The sequence below is a fragment of the Mustela nivalis genome (assembly GCF_964662115.1).
Source record: "Mustela nivalis genome assembly, chromosome: 3".
NCBI classification, from domain to species: domain Eukaryota; kingdom Metazoa; phylum Chordata; class Mammalia; order Carnivora; family Mustelidae; genus Mustela; species Mustela nivalis.
Window position 1 is genome coordinate 83,441,444 of NC_139022.1, and position 20,648 is coordinate 83,462,091.

The 20,648-nt window shown below is 43.7% G+C and overlaps 1 long non-coding RNA gene across 1 annotated transcript; it reads left to right on the forward strand.

The window, feature by feature from the left end:
* The first annotated feature begins 346 nt into the window (after positions 1 to 346).
* LOC309860804 lies at positions 347 to 16,253 on the forward strand. Its single transcript, XR_014309644.1, has 4 exons — positions 347 to 406; positions 4,432 to 4,653; positions 15,564 to 15,788; positions 16,152 to 16,253. It is a non-coding gene; the product is annotated as an uncharacterized lncRNA (long non-coding RNA).
* Positions 16,254 to 20,648: the final 4,395 nt, after the last annotated feature.

Consider the following 20,648-nt stretch of genomic DNA (forward strand, 5'->3'; position numbering starts at 1 on the left):
GATGGCATCCAGGTGGGAGAGGAATTTGTATGTTAGAGATAGGTTTACGCAAAGATGGGATGACTGGCCTTATGTGGGTTCTCCGTTTGCACTAGCTCATTCTTCATGGCCTCACAGGTGGTTGTTTTTAGGCTTTTTGAATGCTCTGGCACCCTTCAAAATTGCTATATAAGACCAGTGAACTTTTGACGCATTCTTTTGACATATTTGTGCTCCATTTCTCTCTAGATGACTCAGCTTTCTTTGTCACAAGAGGCAGACCATAGGATCTCTATGACTTCATCAAGTACCCTGGGCTGGTGGTTCATCCCAGCCTTTGCTCATAGTTCAGTGTGTCCCACCACCATGGGTGTTATGGCTGGTTCTTACTACATTATTCATCCGCTACAGGAACTGGGATTAGATTGTAAGTGCCAAACAGACCCACTCTCTGTGTGACCATGCATTTTGAATCCAATGTGGTAATTAAGGGAATATAACTTTGGTTCTCCTCAATGTAATTAACACCCCCATTCCTGTAGGCTAAGGCTCAGAGAGAAGTCAAGAACAGGTCTATTTAACGCTCTGACTTTTCTTACTTCTCCTTTGCTGCCATTCCAATTTCTCTAAGGCAGGAACAGAGCTGACATTCCTTTGGTTTCCTCAAAAGTATGACCTACTTCTCTCTAGCTCCAACTAAGCTAAATCGGTGGGTATATCTCCTCTAGGCTGTAGTAATTCTTTCTTTCTGAGCTGAATCCACAATGTTCAGCTGTTGACAGGTTGAGGGGCAGACAAAATTTTGAACATTTTGTTCTCACAGCGATGAAGGAATGGCCTGACTTTCAAGGGTATCTTCCTGCTCCCCCCCCCCGCTGCTTATTCTTATGATACATTTTATATATAACATAATATATATACACATTTTATATATAAAACATATATACATTCATTACATATAGCATCATGTGTAGATACACATGATGCACTGTACACATGCACATTAGTATATATTAGAACTTGGTTAAAGGTCTTCTCCCTTGGGTGAATCCACGAAGCTTCCTTGCTGTAACTCTATGTGCCCCTCTGATGAAGTACCTGACTCTGAATGAATGGAGCATGGGGGCTGCATCCCTCCACCTTTCTGGAAAAACTGCCTTCCTTTATGTAGGGGTAGACAGTGCTAAATACTGTTAGGGAAACAGGAAGTTCCAGTCTCCTCTTTAGATGATAAACAAAGTCATTTTACTCTGATAAACAGTCTGCAGCGAGTGGCCATGCAGTTCTCGGAAAATGTGTTTTGGATTCTTAATGTTCCCCTCGGTAAGCCCCGATAAGGTTTATTTCATTAAGGAGGTAATGTGGGTAAAGGCAAGTTAGTAAGGTAGAATTCTCAACCATTGGGAGTAACTTGCCGGGTTAACTCACGTTGCTTGATCGCTGTGTGCCTTGTTTCCCTGCGTCTTGAAAGAGACAAAAAATGCCGACATGGTTAACACTTAACAAAGTAAGATGATACCAGGAAAGGAAGTGACCACAAGTTGCCTACGGTTTGCCCCTATCACTTTTGACCTCTTTTCCATATATACTTTGCCAGTTGCCTCTAAAAATATAAATCCGCTGGTTCCACAGTTCTAGAACCATGTGACTGTAATCCAACTCCTGGACCAAGGAGAGAAAGTGAAAATATTCCTCTCCCTCTCCTGCCCTCTCATCAATGACACAGCAGGTAAGTAAGGCAAAGATCAAGGGATAGAAGCTCCTAGATGATAAAATTAATTTGTCTCCACAACACAGAAAGAAAAGTCGTTCATGTATTTATTTACAACATATATACTCCATTTATTTCTTCCAAATTTTAAAAATTTGTGCCCAGTCTATGTAAAGATAGAGAAATGGGAGATCCCCCCCCACACTATTATTTATAAGCTGTTATCGACCCTTTGTGTCTGCTGAATCACTGCCTCTGTTCAGCAGTCTGGGTCACCGTTCTGTGGCTTCATTTCCAGCCCCTGGACCTACAACCTTGCAAGGCTGGGATTCGACCCATAGCTGAGAGTGATCACGTTGGAAGATTTGTGCTCCATCCTAGATTGCTTCTAATCTTGCCCCGCCTGCACCCCCCACCCTACTCCACACTGGCCTTGTAATGCAAATAGAGTATGGTCTCCCTGTGAGGAACACTGAGATAATGGTATCTTTGGAGCAGTCCAGCATGGCAGATGACCTCTAAAGAGTGACTGGGCAGGGTGGTCATAAGCGATCTCAAAGACCACTAACTCCAAATATCTTGACGCCAAGTCCCCAGACTTCAGGGAATGAATGACTTATGAAGGACACCTACACCCTGTCCTCGCTCTGACCAGTTCTTGGATGCCCAAGAGGACATGTGGACCAGACCACAATTGCCTATGAAAAACCTCGGACCCCAAGCAAAGACAAGAATCAGGCTCCTTTCCTTTCTGAGTCTCCTGGACTCTGCCTGTATCTACTTTTACTTTGTGTTTGATGTCATTTGATTTCCATCCTGAAGCCAAGGACCTTCTTGGCTAGTCCTGCGGGAGTCCCTTTCTGGGTCTTTGGACCCAGCCTGCCTACATCACAAGGACACAGGCTTTTCCCCTTGGAATAAGATCTTAAATGGACCCAGGTTACTGTAGGCTGAGATAAAATCTCAGGAGCCATTGTAGGTAGTAAAAATTTTTCCTTCCTCTTAGGAAAGAGGGGAGTTCCCCACTTTTCACCTTTAGGTGAAGTCGGGCCATAAACCACAGCTCACAGTGGGATTTGATATGGCAAGAGCACAAATATCCTGTTTCCAACTGATGTGCAGGGTCATTACTACCTGCCCTTGGTGTAAGCCTGTTCCTTACATGTCTCACTCCATGCTGTAGTTATAGACTGATTGTAGAAAGGAGGAGGAAACTATAAATGCACACGTCCTACTTTCTCCTTTGACTTATATAATGATCCTCACTTCTCCTACTCATACAGGTCAGGGTCTTTTCCACTTATTTCCAGCTGCAGGCTAAAGACCCAGCAGGGCCAGTGGTATTGTTTCAAGGTCTGAAAGCCAGAGAGCCAGTACAGGTTCTAGTCTGGGCGTGAAATCTCGAGAACCAGGAGTTTAGAAGGGAAGAGAAGATGTGAGACCTAAAGCAGTAAGGCAGAGTGACTTCCTTCCTCCTCCTTTTGTTCTGGTCAGACCATTGCAAGAGGCTCACCCCCACCAGGGAGGGCCATCTGCTTCACTCTCTCCAATTCAAATGCTAATCTCTTCTGAAAATACCCTCACCAGACACACCCAGAAATAATGTTTAACCAGTTATCTGTGCATCCTATGAGGCAGTCAGGAAGACGTATAAAATGAATCCTCGTATAAAATGAATCCTCGAACAATTTCCACAGTGGGCATTTTTGTTTGATTTGAAAGAAAATATTTCCCAGTAGAAACCAAATCCAAATCCTTTTTCAAAATTAAGAACTATATATAAGATTATCAGCTGCCTGGGTTAGGTACAGTTTGGTATTGTCTACACATCTCTTGGTATAGTCTCTCTCTCAGTATATTCCTGTTAACTAACAACGGTTCTCAGATCTGCTTGCTTAATTGATCAATAGATATGTCTTCTGATTGCCTTAGGAGTGTCACAGGATTTTTACCACGACAGTGCCCATGGTTCTTGGTCATGCCACTTCGTGAAGAATGAGGAGCTAAACAAGAGTAGTGGGCAGCAAAGCGAGGTTCACTGAGCAATAGCAAAGTGACAGTACAAGCTCCCGAGCAGGAAAGACAGCTGAGAGGGTTACCACCAGAGTTTCTAAGTCTAGGGGTTTTTAGGGGCGTCCTGGAAGTCTGTTTTAATCTGATGAACTTGCCCTGGGCCAGTCATCCAATCAGATCTTTGTCACCTGTCTACCGCATAGGAAAGGGTGGAGTGCTCCTTCTAAGGTGGTGTAAAATCCTTTTAAGGTTGGTTTCCTCTTGGTGGGGAAGAGGAATTACCCTTGTCCTTGTCTGCCTGCCTTCCAGCTCCCCAGCAGTAGCAAGGTTAGAACCTTAGAGCAAAGGTGGTTTTATTTTGTTGGAGTGCGCAGAGAGGAGCAAGGGGGAGGAATTCAGTGCCGAAGGGTCCCCATGACTTTTGAGTGATTGGTGCTCCTGCTGCTATTCCAGCAGCGGGGACAGAGCTAAGGGACTTTGACTCTAATAAATACGTTAGTCTCCCTGGGGATAGGGTTCGTCCCCCTGACCTGGCACAGATCACAGGTTCCCCTGGCTTCTCTAGTGACTGAAGAAAGGACTGGGTCAGTGTGTTTGGACTTGACCTGTCTCAAAGAGGACTCCAATTTCCTCCATTTTGACCGTCTATACTTTCTAATTGATTAATTGATTTCTAATTGATTGATTCTGTACTTTCTAATTGACTTCCAGCTTCTCTCTTTACTCAGGCAAAAGGTCCCAAGGCCAAAGCCTCCTGAGCTGGGAATCAAAGCTACCCCCTCAAGCAATAAGGACAGCCCTGTGACAGCAAGACCCTGCCCATGATTGATCTCAAGACAATGACTGGCCTGACCTTCGCTGCCCACCTGCACGTACTCACTGACCTCTGTCCCACATTTGCTTTATATAAACTGGGAAGTATTTTCAGCACTTTGGAGACAGCCCTTCAGGTATTAGTCCTCTGTCTTCCTACTGGTAGCCTCACTAAATTAATTATTTTCTTGTTTCACACTGGCTTGTATCTGTGCCTTTGGATTTTGTCAACAGCCAAGGCCCAAACCAGGTCTGACTGGGACCCCAGGAACCAGGCGCTCTTGCCCCCCACCCCCACCCCAGGCTCCCAGTCCAACCCCACTAGGACTCACCCCACCCCTTTCCCAATTTTAAGGCTCAATTACTTACCTGCTCAAAACAACAAAAAAAGTGGGTATAACTAATTTAGAGTTAATAACCAATGCTCAAATATGTCATGGCTAAATACTTTGGTGAAAATTTATGAAACTTACATCACACTGACCACCCATTTTCCAGGTGTGAGCAGCAGCAGCTTGAAACCATATATTGGGGATTAATGATTCTTTATATTTATGAAAACCTGGGCAAGGAAATATTTGGTTCTAATGATAGAAGATTCAATAGGTTGTTTAATGGTATAGATTTTCCTTTGTTGTGTCTCTTTTTTAAAGTTACAAAAAAACTGTTTTAGGCTTAAATGTATTCACCAGCCATTTAGTGCACTTAGACACATTGCATATTTAATGTTCCACTTTACTGCTTGCTGAAAAGAAATAAATGCATAACAAAATGCTTTGAAAAATGCTTAATTTTTCAACTGTTGATTTAATGTGTAACGGTTCAATAAGGCAATGAATTGCCCTGGTCTACAACTACTGAAAAATAGAAAAATTACCCACACTGGAATGTTGAATCTGTGAATATTAAGTTTGTCAACGTAATTTATGACTCGGCAGGTAATATACCGGTAATTTGCATACTAATTGCTATGGTGGAAGCCAAACGACTTTAATTCAGTAAATTAGTCTGCCTAAGCAGAAGCCAGATTGCCTTAGTTAGTGTTGGGGCGATAGATGAAGCCTGTTTTGGAGTGAGAAAATGGAGCTGGGTCCAGGAGGCGAGGCGGGCAGAGCTGCAGGCGCCCCCTGCTGGCAGGCAGGCGACATGGCCACGAAGCCGACAGGCCTTGTGGGGAGCCCAGCGTCCTTTCTCCTCGCAGATTTTCCAAGCGATTCAAATTCAGAAAACAGAAGACTGAGGTCAAAGGAGTTCACTCTGGGTAAAAATAGTACGTGTCTGTGTGTCCATAAGAGAAACAAATGAGAATCTGAAGGCAGGCAAATAATCCATTCTAGCTTCTTAAAAGACTATTTTAATGATAGGCATACACTCATTTAATTCTTTCAAAAACAGGTTTGATTCTCTTTTTTAAAATAGAGGTGTGTCTGGAGAGTTGCAGGAGAATCAAATGATATTTTAAATGCTATGGGAGCAATAAGCATACAAAAGTCTTAGCCTTCTCAATAATCATAAAAGAAAAGCAAATCAAAACACTGAGGTGTGATTTTTCTAGAAAAAACTAAAAAAGATTTAAAGCTTTTATTATTGTCAAGGGCAAAGGGAAATGAGCATGGTGTAAACTGGCATAACCTTCCAGGTGGGCGGGGTATTAGTAGATACAAAATTTAAAAATGCACTTATGCTTTGACTCACCAATCCTACTTAAGGAAATGTATCCTATAGAAAGGCAAATGTATAGCATGAATCATATGAAATTACTGTGGTCAGCCATTCTGATATACAAAAACAGTAATTTCAAATGATTCAACATAATACAAGGGTGTTCACTGTAGCGTCTTGTAATGATGACAGTTTGGAAAAAGCCTGAATGTTTAGCAAAAGAGATTGATTAAATACATAGTGCTACATCTCTTATAAGGCTTTTAAAAGCATGAGGTAGAACTAATCTACACTGAAAAGGAAAGACAACCACAGAGTATGAAATCAACAAGCCACATTATGTGACATTATGTGAATCCCATTTTTGTTTGAAAAGTATGTGTGCATATATTTTGATTTGTATACAGTACAGGCATAGAAAAAGACTAGACAGGAAAATCCTAACATTTAACCATGGCTACCTTTAGAGAGTGGTACTTGAAATAGAGTCCAGGGTAAGATGTCTTCTTTTGCCTTTTTGTATTGTTTGAATTTGACAGCAGCTAATATGCCCTTTTTATGGCTTAAAAAGCCCGTAAAAGGTAATGAAAATAAAACATAAAAGCTATGAGAGATTTATCTAATTAAGAAGAATACTTTGTGAACTAAGTTAATATTCCATAATACTATATTTGCTGTCTGGCATGCTAATATTTTTACGTATTAAGCTTTTTTAAAAAATGGGGTGCACCTGTATGTTATGCGTATATTTCAGAGTGGGAGTAACAATGAGGATAAATACTGTGGTAAAAGTAGTTATATGTGAATTAAACAAGCTCAACAGCTTCAAGCATACCCAGTGCCAAATCCGGTATTTGCTGTTAGTCACTGTGATCCTCAGCTTTAGAAAGCAGAACTGCATGAGGGCTTAAAAAGTCACTCGAGGATATGAAAGTCATGAATGAACAACTGGACAAGGTCACTGATTAAAGACACTGTCTTAGCCTTTCTGTCCTTTTTTTTTTTTTTTTTCCTGCTAGTACTTTACCGAGGCATAATTTATATACAGGAAATTTCATGAATCCTAGGTATATGCTGTGATAGAATTTGATGAATGTATCCAGGGATAGACTGATAAGCTGGTTCTCTGGACAAAAAACAAAGCCTGATTTGTAACTGTTATTGATTTCCACAGTTTAAATACTCCCACTACGGCCAATTTCAAGCTAACGATGGTTTAAGACCTGGCTCACAAAATTATCCTGATTATTTAGGAATTGCCTTTCGGGAGCATGAGAGCCAGGCTCAGCCCACGGCTGATATATATATACAACCACTACCACCCAGACACAGAACACTCGGTCACTCCAGAAGTTTCCCTCATGGTCTCTTCCAGTTAATTTACCCTTCAACCGACCTTAGAGCACAATTCTGACTTTTATTGCCATAAATTAGTTTTGAGCTCCAAATAAATAGCATTGCAGCAGAGAATATTCTTTTGTTTGTGGCCTCTTCTGCACAACTTGGTATTCTTGACACATTCATCCATGTCGTTGCAGAAGATACTATGTTAAAATCATCATGTTTTCCTCTAAATGAATTATCTGTGTTCTTGTATGGATCTTTGGTCCATCACTGGAATAGAATCTACACTTTATTTTTTAATTTTTTTAAAAAATATTTTACTTATGTATTTGACAGAGAGAGAGAGAGAGAGTACAAGCAGGGGGAGCAGCCGGAGAGGGAGAAGCAGGCTCCCCGCTGAGCAAGGAGCCCGACAGGGGACTCCATCTGTGACCTGAGCTTGAACACAGGAGCTTAATGACTGAGCCACCCCAGCACCCTAGAATCTACACTTATTTTTTTTTTTTTTAAGATTTCATTTATTTATTTGACAGACATAGATCGTAAGCAGGCAGAGAGGCAGGCAGGGGGTGGGGGCAGGGAAGCAGGCTCCCTGCTGAGCAGAGAGTCCAATGCGGGGCTCCATCCCAGGACCTTGAGATCATGACCTGAGCCGAAGGCAGAGTCTTAACCCACTGAACCACCCAGGCACCCTTAGAATCTACACTTTAATCCATAGTTCTCCTCCTTTGAAGTCCTCTTTCTCATTTACTTCCTCTGTGTGTGATGTTGGCCACACCACACACAGGATGTAAGAGAAAGCAGTAGATTCTTTGATTTGTATTATTTCTAAATGTCAGATCTCCTATTTTATCAAAATAGCAATTGAGGGGGGGCATCATGGAATATCATCCCAAGCTCTTCCCTGTTTGATTTCTCTTCATGGGGTGTGTGTGTGTGTGTGTGTGTGTGTATGTGTGCGTCTGTGTTGTGAATCTCTGAATATGATTACAGCAAAGCCTGGCCATAAGATGGTACGTGCCAGCCAGACTCAAACCTAAAAAACAGCCTGAATTTGGTGTACCAGCTGGGAATGTTTTCCACAGTAACATTCCAGACTCATCAGAAAGACATTAGAAGCCAGAGGCTAGAGATGAAGGTCTGTAGTGTCCAAGCAGAGGCTCTAGGCCCTGAATGCAGGAGCTCTCCAGGTAAACCGAGGAGTATGATGGTCATGTTGCTGTATACCAATACTAAGAATCGATATGAGACTTGACCATTTCATGTTTTTAAGCCATTTATGCAAGGTTTTCCAAAAAAGCCATTTCCAACTGCCTCAGAACTGCTACTTTTTTTTTAAAAAAAAAAAAAACAAGGAAAAAAATAATGAAATCTTGAACCAGTGGGCATTTTAAATCATCTGTTGCTATTGAAAACCCACCCTCCTAAATCCTGATCAGCACGATCAACACTATTTAAATGTGTTAGTTGGGGTTAGGTGAAAATTGGGAATGCATTTCAGGAAAGAATTTCTGAGCTCTTGTATTGACTGGGTTTTATTATAGACGGAGCTAAACTTTTGGGTTAAATTGAAATGCTACAGACTGAGGACACAGCCCTCCCCTTCCAACCAGGACTAGCCTGAGCATCTGCACTGAGGGCATACCTCCCATGGCTGTGCCCTGCCAGTGACCACTTGGGCAGGGATGCTACAGCAGACCCGCTCTAGGGAAACACGGGGACTCCTTCGGCAGTCATCTGGGTGAGGTACCCTCCCTATCTTTAGCCAAAGAAGAGGTCCTCGGCCTCTGTAGCAGTCTTCGTCGCTGGTCCAGCAGAGGGGGATCTGTGAAGGGAGCACTGTCTGGCATGACACTCTTACCCAGGACATGCTGTCATCTCTTTCTTGTCCATGCCGTCTCTGATACTCTGACACACCTGGGCATGAAAGGGAACCTGGGCTTGAAAACAACACTGGAGGTGGAACAAAGGAAGAGCCGATAGATGTGAGAATCTGGACTGATGTCCTCAGCTGCTCTAGAATCAACCAGAAGACAAAAGGATGCTGTACAGATATTATTCCTTCCAAATATGTTCCACAAAGGGCGATAAGAGAATTTGCCAGCCCGGCCAAATTTCAACCACAGGCAGTAGGTGCCAAAGCAGCTCAAGGACAAGAGAGTAGAGATGAAAGATCTTTGCCTTTCCACATTTCTACCTCCTATGTTTAGCTAACTATTGAAAATTTCCCTGGAACTAGGTAGTAGAACAAAGATATGAAAGCAAAGATCTCCTACATGCAAAGGATCACTGAGTCATTAGGTCCTAAGAATGTGGTCAGAATTATAGTGAGGATAAAGAAGGCTTCCTTTCTTCCTTGCTTCCTTCCTTTCTCATGCTTTCTTTCATGGTGGGCTGGTTCCACCAGGGCTGGTCATTCTGGGTCCCTGGGATTCCTCAGGGGTTGGTTTGTTCCAATCTGGCAGGGAAATTTAGTTCCTTAGGTAATGGGTTCAGAGCCTGGGTCAGTCCAAGGCCTTGTTTGAGACAGTGAGAAGACAGCCATGGCTAGGGCCAGCTTTTGAGTCCAACCCAATCTAGATTATATGGGTATGCCAATATGGGCCAAGTCATATTAGCATCGGCAGAGTGGACCAGAAAGGGTTGGATGATATTTTCCAGGGCTCAAGCTTGGGCTCAACACCATTAGGCTTTGCTGGGATACCCAACTCTCTAAGTTTTGAAGTCCCTCTGATTGTATGAAGAGACCCTTGTGTCAGGGCCATTACTTTCTTCTCTCACCGGGGGTTTCTTCAGGCTGAATCTGCATGCATGGTAGACACTCTAGTAATGTGTCTACCAGCAAAATGGCTGGTTTCACTTCGCTTTACAAAACAAACAGGCATCTTTCATCATAATGACAAATTAGAAAAATGAGAAATTTCCAAACTTGGGGACAGAGAAGGGATACAGACAAGCCACAGCATTTCAACATGTGCTTGTTAAACCATCAGAATTTGAGATCAAAATTAAACTGCCTTTTGCACCCAATTCACAAGGCAACCCTAAGCACTTAGAAACACATGGCTAATAGAAATTGGACACACTAAATGAGCTCCCAGATTCACAGTCTAAACTGCAAGCATACAACTTGAATACCAATCACTCCTTTGCCAAACCTAGGAAATAATAAGCCTTCGTGGGGAAGATGGTCTCATCACAATTCATCCTGCTCTTGAAATATTTGCAGTGAGCAAAGACTTGACTTTTCTAGATCTTTCTTCCTCTCTGTGGAAAGGAGTTATTCCTAATGCTAAGCCCTCTGACAGGGTCCTCTGAGGTTGCTCTATTATGGGCCATGGGCCATCAATTAATTATCTCATTTCTATTATGGAAACAACTGCATGCATATGAATTCCACAGGTGCATGCTTTTTATTTTAAAAAAAGAGGCAAGGGAAGTGGAGTTAGACCTTGGAACAATTTGTTCCATAGAACAGAATGAATCATCTCCCATAATGAGCAGCTGTTGGCCAGTACAGCAGCAAACACTGAACAGTCCCGTTTATCAATTATTCAAGGACCCTATGCCTACCAAGGACATTCATTAATGTATTGAGGACTGATTTTTTTCTTTACGTCTGTTACTCGTGTCCATCCAAAGGATCTGGACTTGCTCATGATTCTGACTTAACAGTGGTGTGCATTTCCATTGAAGACAAGCGTTTAGTCAAGAAGAATTCCTACCAGAACTTTTCTCCCACTGACTGCAGACACAATGCCACATGATCTGAAATCCTTTTTGGAGGATCAGAAAGCAGAGGAGGAGTGTGTTCTATAATGCTAGGTTCCAGAAGCAGGTCTTGTTCAGTCAATAAGTCTATGTGCTACGTCCTTGCCACTCAATGTGTAGTCTATGGCGTGAACCCGTGGGGTTTACTAGAAATGCTGATATTCATTTCCACCCAAGACCTATTAAACCAGAATCTGTGTCTTAATGGAAGTTTGAGAAGCACTGCAGGAAGAGAGAGGGTACTGAATGCTGGGGATACAGGGTAGCCCGCCACTGTCTTTTCCAGAGCTGTAGTGTGGAGGTGGGTGGAGGACTGATGTGTTAAGGAGAACTCACTGCATGAGAGGAGGGCTGTGGTAGAGGTTTGTACAAAGTCTTAGATACCAGAAGAGGTAGTGGTTAATTCCTCTGGTGACAAGCTCTTACAAAGTGGTGGGTCACCAGGAAAAGAAGGTCACTTTGCTCCCTCAGAGACATCCTCTGCTTTAGGCCAGCCCTTCATTGTCTGTTACTTGGACTGCCTCAAGAGTCTCCTTGCCTCTAGTCTTTGGGGCCCTCAAATCCACCTCCTAAACCACCCCTGAATTATTGAGCTACACACAAACTATCCCTCCTCTGTTTAAAGCAAAGTACACAATCCTTAGTAGTCACACAAACCTTTTGTCTGGCATACAACCACACCTTTCTAGGGTCAACTCCTGCAGTTCTCCAGCCTGCCTCCTTCCCAGCTCTTCAGAACTGCCATGAATTGCCTCATATCTTTCTGGTTTTGCCACTCTGTCTTTCTAGTGGCTGTTTCTTCTGCCTGGACTGCTTTTCCTCCATGTTTATTTGGCAACCTCCTCTTCATCCTTCAAAGACTTTACCTGGCATAACATCCTCTGTGAAACCCTTTACAAACTACTCCTAGAGAGAGTCAATAATTTCTCACTTTGCTCTACTTCTGTGCCTTGGAAATCTATTATTTTATATACCAGATTCTATTGTTAGTATTTGCTAAATGGGAGTTTCACCTACAATGGTAGCTGTGAGTTTATTCTTTGAAGGTAGAAAAGGTGTTAATTAGAATCCCCAGACAGGCACATAGAAGGCTCTTAGTATTGTTTTTTAGATTAAGTATATAATTTGGAAAACTCTTGAAAGCATGAGCATGCTGGGTATGTTGAGAGATCTTGAAATCTGGAAAACAACAACAATAACAACAAAGCCCTGGTGTTATTTATAGCAGGAGGGCTTAGTGTTTGGATAGTTGGCAGGGGACAGGTAGAATATAGGGGATCAGGCAGTGGGTAAAACAGGGAGAACTGAGACCTAAGGAGCTGCTTTTGTAGAAGCCTGGGTAAAGAAGGACCAGGGCCTGATGCTGAATAAGAACTAGAAATTAAGAAAAAGACTCAAGGTTTGGGGTGCTGGGTGGCTCAGTGAGTTAAGCCTCTGCCTTCGGCTTAGATCATGATCTCAGGGTCCTGGGACTGAGTCCCGCATCGGGCTCTCTGCTCAGCAGGGAGCCTGCTTCTGCCTCTCTCTCTGCCTGCTGCTCTGTCTACTTGTGAGCTCTCTGTCAAAAAAAAAAAAAAAAGTTTTTAAAAAAAGGACTCAAGGCTTATCTATCAGAAAAGTACTGTAAAAATGGGCTTACAGAGTGATCTTTTTGTTCTGGGTGTTTATGCAAAGACTGATATGTTATCAGAAGAGTTTCCTTTAGTAGAGGAGAGCTTTGAAAAGCAGAATCAAGCTGGAGAAGGGAGGGGTTTTGATTAGTGAATGGAAGAAAACATTTGTAAATGATATATCTGATGAGGGGTTAGTATCCAAAATATGAAAAGAATATGCAACTCAAAACAAACAAACAAAAACCCTCACAGTCCAATAAATAGATAAGGAAAACATGGTACACACACACACACACACACACACACACACACACACACAATGTAATATTACACAGCCATAAAAAAGGATGAGATCAGGCCATTTAGACAACATAGATGAACCTAGATGGTATTATGCTAAGTGAAATAAATCAAACTGAGAGAGACAAATACCATGTAATTCCACTAGTAAGTGGAGTCTAAAAAAATGGATAAACAAACAAAAAGCAGAATCAGACTTATAAATACAGAGAACAAACTGGTGGTTGCCAGAGGGGAGGGAATGGGGAGATGTGCAACATGGGTGAAGGAGAGAAGGAGATAACAGGCTTCCAGTTATGGGATGAATAAGACACAGGAATAAAAGGCGCAGCATAGGGAGTACAGTCGGTGATATAACAGCGATGTGAGGGACAGATGGTACACTTGGGAGCTAGCACAATATATAAACTTGTGAGATCACTAAGTTATACACCTGAAACTAATGTAACATTGTGTATCAACTATATATTTTTTAAAAAGTCTGTGGAAAAATAAACAAGTAAACAAATAAATAAATGTAACAAAAATCAAACCCCAAACAATCCAATTAAAAAATGGGCAAAGGACCTGAATAGACATTTTCCCGAAGACGACATACAGATGGCCAACAGACATATGAAAAGATGCCTTGACATCACTAATTGTCAGGGAAATGCAAATCAAAACCACAGTGAGAGATCACCTCACACCTGTCAGAATGGCCATTACAAAAGTGAAGAATAATGAGCATTGGCGAGGATGTGGAGAAAAAGGAACTCTAGCACTGTTGGTGGGAATGTAAATTGGTGCAACCACTGTGGAAAACAGTATGGCAGGTCCTCAAAAAATTAAAAATAGAAATACCACATGACCCAGTAATTCAACTAGTAGGTATTTACCCAAAGAAAGTGAAAACATTAATCGGAAGAGATAGATCTGCTCCTATGTTTATTGCAGCACTGTTTACAAAAGCCAAGATGTGGAAGGAGCCCAAACGTTCATCTACAGATGAACGGATAAAGAAGAGATGGTATACACACACACACACACACACACACACACACACACACACATACACACACACACACACACACATACACACACACAATGGAATACTACTCAGCCATGAAAAATGAAAACTTGCCACTTTTGACAATGTGGCTAGACTGGAAGGTATTGTGCTGAGTGAAATAAGTCAGACAGAGAAAGACAAATACCATATGATTTTACTTATATGTAGAATCCAACAAACAAACAGACTCTTAAATTCAAAGGATAAATTTGTTGCCAGAGGAGAGGTGGGCTGAAGGATGGCTGAAGTAGGTGAAGGGGATTAAGAGGTGCACATTTCCAGTTATAAAATAAGTAAATCAAAGAGATGAAAAAGTACAACATAGGGAACAGAGTCCATACTATTATAATAGTGTTGTATGGTGATAGATGGTGACTACACTCAGAGTAGTAAGAACTGAGTAATGTACAGAATGATTAAATCACCATGTTGTATGTAATATAACATTGCATGTTAACTATACTTCAATGATAAATAAAAAATAATTTTAAAAAATGAGGTTAAATTCAGATGTCTTCAAGATTTCTTAAGTTCTTAAGATTTTCTTTTTTGAAAGATTTTATTTAATTATTTGACACAGAGAGAGAGGGAACACATGCAGGGGGAGTGGGAGAGGGAGAAGTAGGCTTCCCGCTGAGCAGGGAGCCTGATTCGGGGCTCGATCCCAACACGCTGGGATCATGACCAGAGCTGAAGGCAGACGCTTAACAACTGAGCCACCTAGGTGCCTCAAGTTCTTCAGATTTAATGAAACTCTTCTAGTACACAATAGATGTTCATTACATACTTGGTGAATGAAATTGAAACACCAGAGTGTGATTCTTTGGATGAGAGAAAATACTTCCCTACACTGACATGCATCTGGATCAGAGGAGATGTTCAGGGTCTTACCATTAGTGTAACGTGTGCGGCAGAATCACCTTGAAATGAATGTCCTTCACCAGTGGCCTGCTGGTAAAGGTTGAACAATGTGCTTTCCAGGGAAAATGAAAATACTCAGCATACTATATGCACACAAGTTAAGTGTGGATTTTACAGATATCAAGGATGTGCAGTGCAAAATTTACAAATAATAATAAGATGCACAATACTCTTTACTATAAATTCCATGTAGCCAATAGAGTCTCACAGAACAGTTTAACTGATTTTTGCTGAACTCTAGCATCTGCAGCCCAGCTATGCTAGCAGGTGAGCCATGATTTAACAAATGGAGCTGCCCCCCAGCCTTCGATCTCCTTCCGCATACATTTACCTTCATTACTCTACTCTGTAATCTAGTGTTAAACTGCTTCTCATCTTCACCCAGGCTTCTACCCATGACACGGAACCCTCTTTGGGCTTTGGTGCAAGACAAGCCAGATCGTCACCTATTCGTTAGTGGTGTTTGCAATTTCCTCGCAGAATCGGACTGCCGTTCTGGAAAACTGGAGGACTATATCCTTGATACCTGTGTATGTGCCATTCCCAGAGCAATGTCTTTGGAATGACAACTTTGAAGTTTAATCTACATTCTCCACATTCTCTCTTTCTCGTAAGTCTACACAAACAATAAAATACTGATTATGCCCTGAGTTAAGAGCACTCTTGGATTTCCATGGTGTAAATAATGCCCCCATAACTGATTTCAAGCTACCAGTGTGACACCACTGAACTCGAAGCTGGTAAGAACTGTGGCTCGTCATTACACAGTGCTTCTACTATACAGCACAACAGACATGTTGAGCAGCTATCCTTCTCTACTCGTATGTGCTGGGGTCACCTCCCAGGGAAACTGCATACCTTTGAATCCTCCTCTGAGTCTCCTGGGGACCCCAAGCAAGAAACCTGCATTACCTATTTCCTGCATTAAATCCCCTGTTTTAATTCCTTTTGTGGTTTCTGTTTCCTTGGTTAGGCACCAGCTGACCCACTGCACTCTGACCAGGACCCCATCACAGTCTACCATTCGTCTTGCTGGGAAGGGGGAAGACACCTGCCAGGCCACTGTTTCTCAGCCCCAAAAGGAAGTCTGGAGCAAATTATGGAAATTGAGAACCTATTAGAGTCATAGAATCCCTGTTCAACAGGTCTGCCAGGCTGAGGGAAGACACCTCGACTGATTCTTTCACAGACTGTTTGATGGTGATCTACTCCTCCAGAAGGCGCATCCTAATGTTCATCTTACTCTTTTCTTTCTCATGATTAAATACGCTTGTTCTAGTTCTCTGGTACATGGGCACACCTGCAAAAGCAGGGAGGTGCAAGGAACCTTCTGGTGGTTTTGCTCCTTGCTCGATGACGCACTCGGTGGGTGGGATACTCATGAGTTTATGGCACCAAACAAAGAGTGTTCGAGGGGAATCTCTATGTGATATTTCAAAACAAGCATTAGAGCAGTTATCATGAGAAAACCCCCCACAGTGACATTGCACTTCGTTACGTTTGTTTTATGGCTTAGTACTGTGTTTGTTTTACACAACATCTGTGCATACTGGTGCACGACCACCAGACAGAGAGATAGCCCGTGTGAATGACACCACCCAGAGGGGTATGGGGCATCTATGCGATGGTCTCCATAGACTTCAACCTGGCCTTGGGTCTTTAATATACCGGGGGAGCAGAAACCAAGACAGAACCAGGGACTGCATGGCAACCTGGCTCTGGGGAGGTCAAAGGAAGCAGAATCTAAAAAAGAAACCAAGGTGCCTGTTTTAAAAGAATGCTTCCCGTCAAAGGGGGAGCACCTTTGGTGAGCCAGGCCCAGGAAAATCCCCGGCTTGGGGTTTTAGCCCGGGGACAGGCTAAGAAGGAGAAAGGACCCTCGGCTCACATAGCTACTTGCGGGCAGAAGGAAGAGAAAAATAACATGATTAACATGTTTCTCTCCTTCCCTCGATTAAGATGACAGAAGCAGGCAATCTGCTGTTTGTGCAGAAAGGCCACCAGGAAGGAGGGAAGAGAGCATCTGTTCTGAGAAACTGCTGTTTAAAAATGCACAAAGTATACAAAGCAAAGGAGGAACTCTCCATAGTGCAGGCTACTGGCTTAGAAAACAGGGGGAACTGGAGAGGCACCGACTGAGAAAATCTCAGGCTGCCCTGAAACTGGCAATGGGGCTCTGTGGTCCTGTGGAGGGCTGGCTTGTTGTTCCTCCAGAGCTGTGGCCCTTCGTGACTGCCCCTGGCTCTGATGTCTGACTCAAGAACATCCTTCCTAAAGAGAGAAGCACCACCCACCCCCTGGGGCCAGGCATTCTCTCCCTCACTGACCAGGGTTGTCCCATTTGAGAACAAGTTACAGTGCCCACTGCTACCCTCCATTCTCTGCCCGAGGGGTGATGGTAATGATTTTTGACAAAAAAGCAAGGTGGGGCAGTGTCTCCGAAAGGATGAAGTCACTCTGAACACCCCCTAGTCTGAAAGGCCTGCAGATACATAGATAAGTCAGGGACCTCATTCACAGGTGCCAGAGACAGGGTCTGCCAACAGGATCAAACTGTCTGAGGCCCGAAGAGTGAAACTGGGCCTCTAAACCCTCCCTGTCTTGAGAAATCAGTCAGGTGCAAAACAGGGTCCCCTCCTCAGGCACCGTCCTCAGGCACCGCAGACTGCCTTTGATACTCAAATTCAGCCTCCGCAAGGCTGCGCATCAGAACGGATGTGAGGGTGACCAGAGGTTCTAGAACTACTGTTCCAGCAGCATATTCTACCACAGTTAATGTGTAAGCTAGATTGTAAGCGTGTGCAGACAGCAGCCCTCGGTGTGTTCCCCTTCAGATTCATCTGATGCTATTCTCGTAGTGAGAACTGAATCGTGATTTAAGTTTGTGAATACTTGGTCCTGGGAGAGGTCTTGTACCTCTCCCAGTTAAAGTGAGCCAGTCTAGCAAATGCAGAAAGTTGAACAGTGTTCTCTCTGAGTCTCAGAAGTCTTTTTCTCCCCTCTTCACCTGGTAGAAAGGATCACTTTCCAATCTATTTTCTCACAGTAGGATGAGAGTAATACTAGGACCTTCTTTCACGGATTTAGTGATCGCAGGCATAACAAACGGCACAGCATCTAACAATTTCTGTTGTTGTTATTATTGCATTATTTCTAAGATGAAGCCTGTTTTCTCTAGGAATTCTGTGGGCAAGACAGGAGCCCTCTGGCTCTCCCTTTGGAAGAGAGGCAGCCTACAGACGCGGCTGATGCAGAAGTGCTAGTCATACCGATATTCCGTTGGCTCTTGGCAACCATTCCTCGGTGACTAAGCACTTGAATTCCATAGCCTGTCTGCAAATCCAGTGGTATCCAGAGACACATACCCTTCCTTCTCTTACTTAGCACTGCGGCCAAATGTGGCCAGTTCCTTGAGAGGAGCACTGCCCGCAGCCCTGCCTTGGATTTGGATAGGCATTCCCACTTGCTTTTCAGTCCAAACAACTTCTTCTCAGGTTCCAGGCTGGGGAGATTATTAGCCAGAGTAAAGGAAAGTTGGGTTGGTGTACTGGGACTTTGCAAAGCCACAGCACCCACAGACTGCCCCGGGCTTCATCTCATTTACGAAGTTCAAGAAGCAACTGGCCAGCCAGGATAAATTTGGTTTTATGACCTGCCTCGCAAGAAAGGCCTCTGCTGAATTACATTTGAACGCTGAGTCCCAGTCTATTAAAATCAAGGGTTAGTGTTATAATAGTCTCCTGAAGAATGTTTATGTGTTCTATAAAACTCTCTTGCAGAATACATTATTATTTAAAGATTTTATGTTAGAGAGAAAGAGAGAGTGAGAAAGAGACAGCAGGGGGAGGAGCAGAGGGAGAGGGAGTGGGGAAAGAATGCTGAGCAGACTCCATGCAGAGCATGGAGTCCAACTTGGGGCTCGATTCCAGGACCCTGAAATCATGACCTGAGCCAAAGGTAGACGCTTAACCGACTGAGTCACCCAAGCAAACCCGAAAGTAGATACCATGTATGCCCACTGCTAACCACTGTCATTGACATTTGAGGTGGTTTCAAAAGGTCCCCAGTGGTTTTTGACAAATGTATTCTAATGGTTCAGCAAATGTTGCTACCATTTCCTGAGCATCTTTGAAGTTCCAGGCACTGTCTAGGAGCTAAGGATGTAGAGAGGAGGGAGCCACCCGCACAGAGGGTGACTGTATCTCAATTACAGTCTCCCGGTCCTGGAAGTTACCTGCTGGCAGGTGCCATCCAGGCCAACGGCTTCCAGCTTCTCTATGCCTCAGGTGTTCTCTGCCCATTGTTCTTGGCCCATGCTCGGGGGCATGCCTCTGTCCATGGGGGGAGGAAGTGGGTAAGTGCCACAGCTTCCTTGCTCTTTGGTGGGACAAGGTGAGCTGTGATCTTTTCGGACTGTCTGAGACTCGCCAACAGAACCGGGCCCTGTTCTTGAACCCACAGCAGGGACGTTGTGAATGCTTCCTCTCTTGTCTCTCTGCCATTCCCTGTCTCAATTCCTCACTCACTTGCTCTGCTTCTTGGGCGCATTTTCTAAAGAAAGTACTTGCAACCAAATCCTTAATTTGGGATCTGCTTTTGGGGGAATGTGTCCTCAAGGGGCTTCTGACCTCATTGTTAGGGCATATGGATCATTACTAAGGCTGCAGATGGACTGGAAAAAACCACACTGACAAAATGAGAGGTGCCTTCCTTAGCAAGGACAAATGCATCATGCGCCTCCCTTTCAGGGCTTTTGGGTCAGAGTTTAACATGGAGCAAAGACATCCAGGGACACCTGCAAGGCGAAGCCAGGCCAGAGCACCCATGCTGAGGTGTGAAGCTCTGGCACGTGGGGATGGAGTTTCCAAGTGGTCCATAGCACCGTCATCTGGTGCCTGAACTAGAGGAAAGAGGGGAAGAGCATGGGAGGAGAAAGGGATCATTGTAGAGAGCGCTGGGAAGGCCTTATTTTAAGCCCCCGGTTGTCTTTGTCCTCACAGGCGAGCGAGCTCACGTACTGACTCAGTGGGACATTCTGTCCCTGGACACAAGGTCACTCCTACGGACGCTCCTATGGTTGTTGGTTGCAGGTTGGGGGAAACTTGAAAAATCTGGGACTTCATGCGCTCCAAAGAGCAGCATCATGGGAAAGGGGATATAGTGTCCTACAGGCAGGCAGTCTGATGTTCTCCTTTTGTACCACTATCCTTGAAACCTGGATATAAGTGATGGGGATCACAGGTACACCCTTCTCTAAGGTCATCTTCTAGCCCCTCGGCAATCACTCCCCCACCCCCACCCCCACCCCGGTCAGGCACGGTTTGTGCGAAGAGGATGCGTGCGAGGTTTGGGGTCTGCTTCCCACTGAATTTCAGTAAGTTGAAGCATATCTAGCAAACTATTGGAAAAGCTTAAGACCAGTCTGAAAGACCCCTGCCCTGGAAAGACCCCTCCCCTGGAAGATAGATAG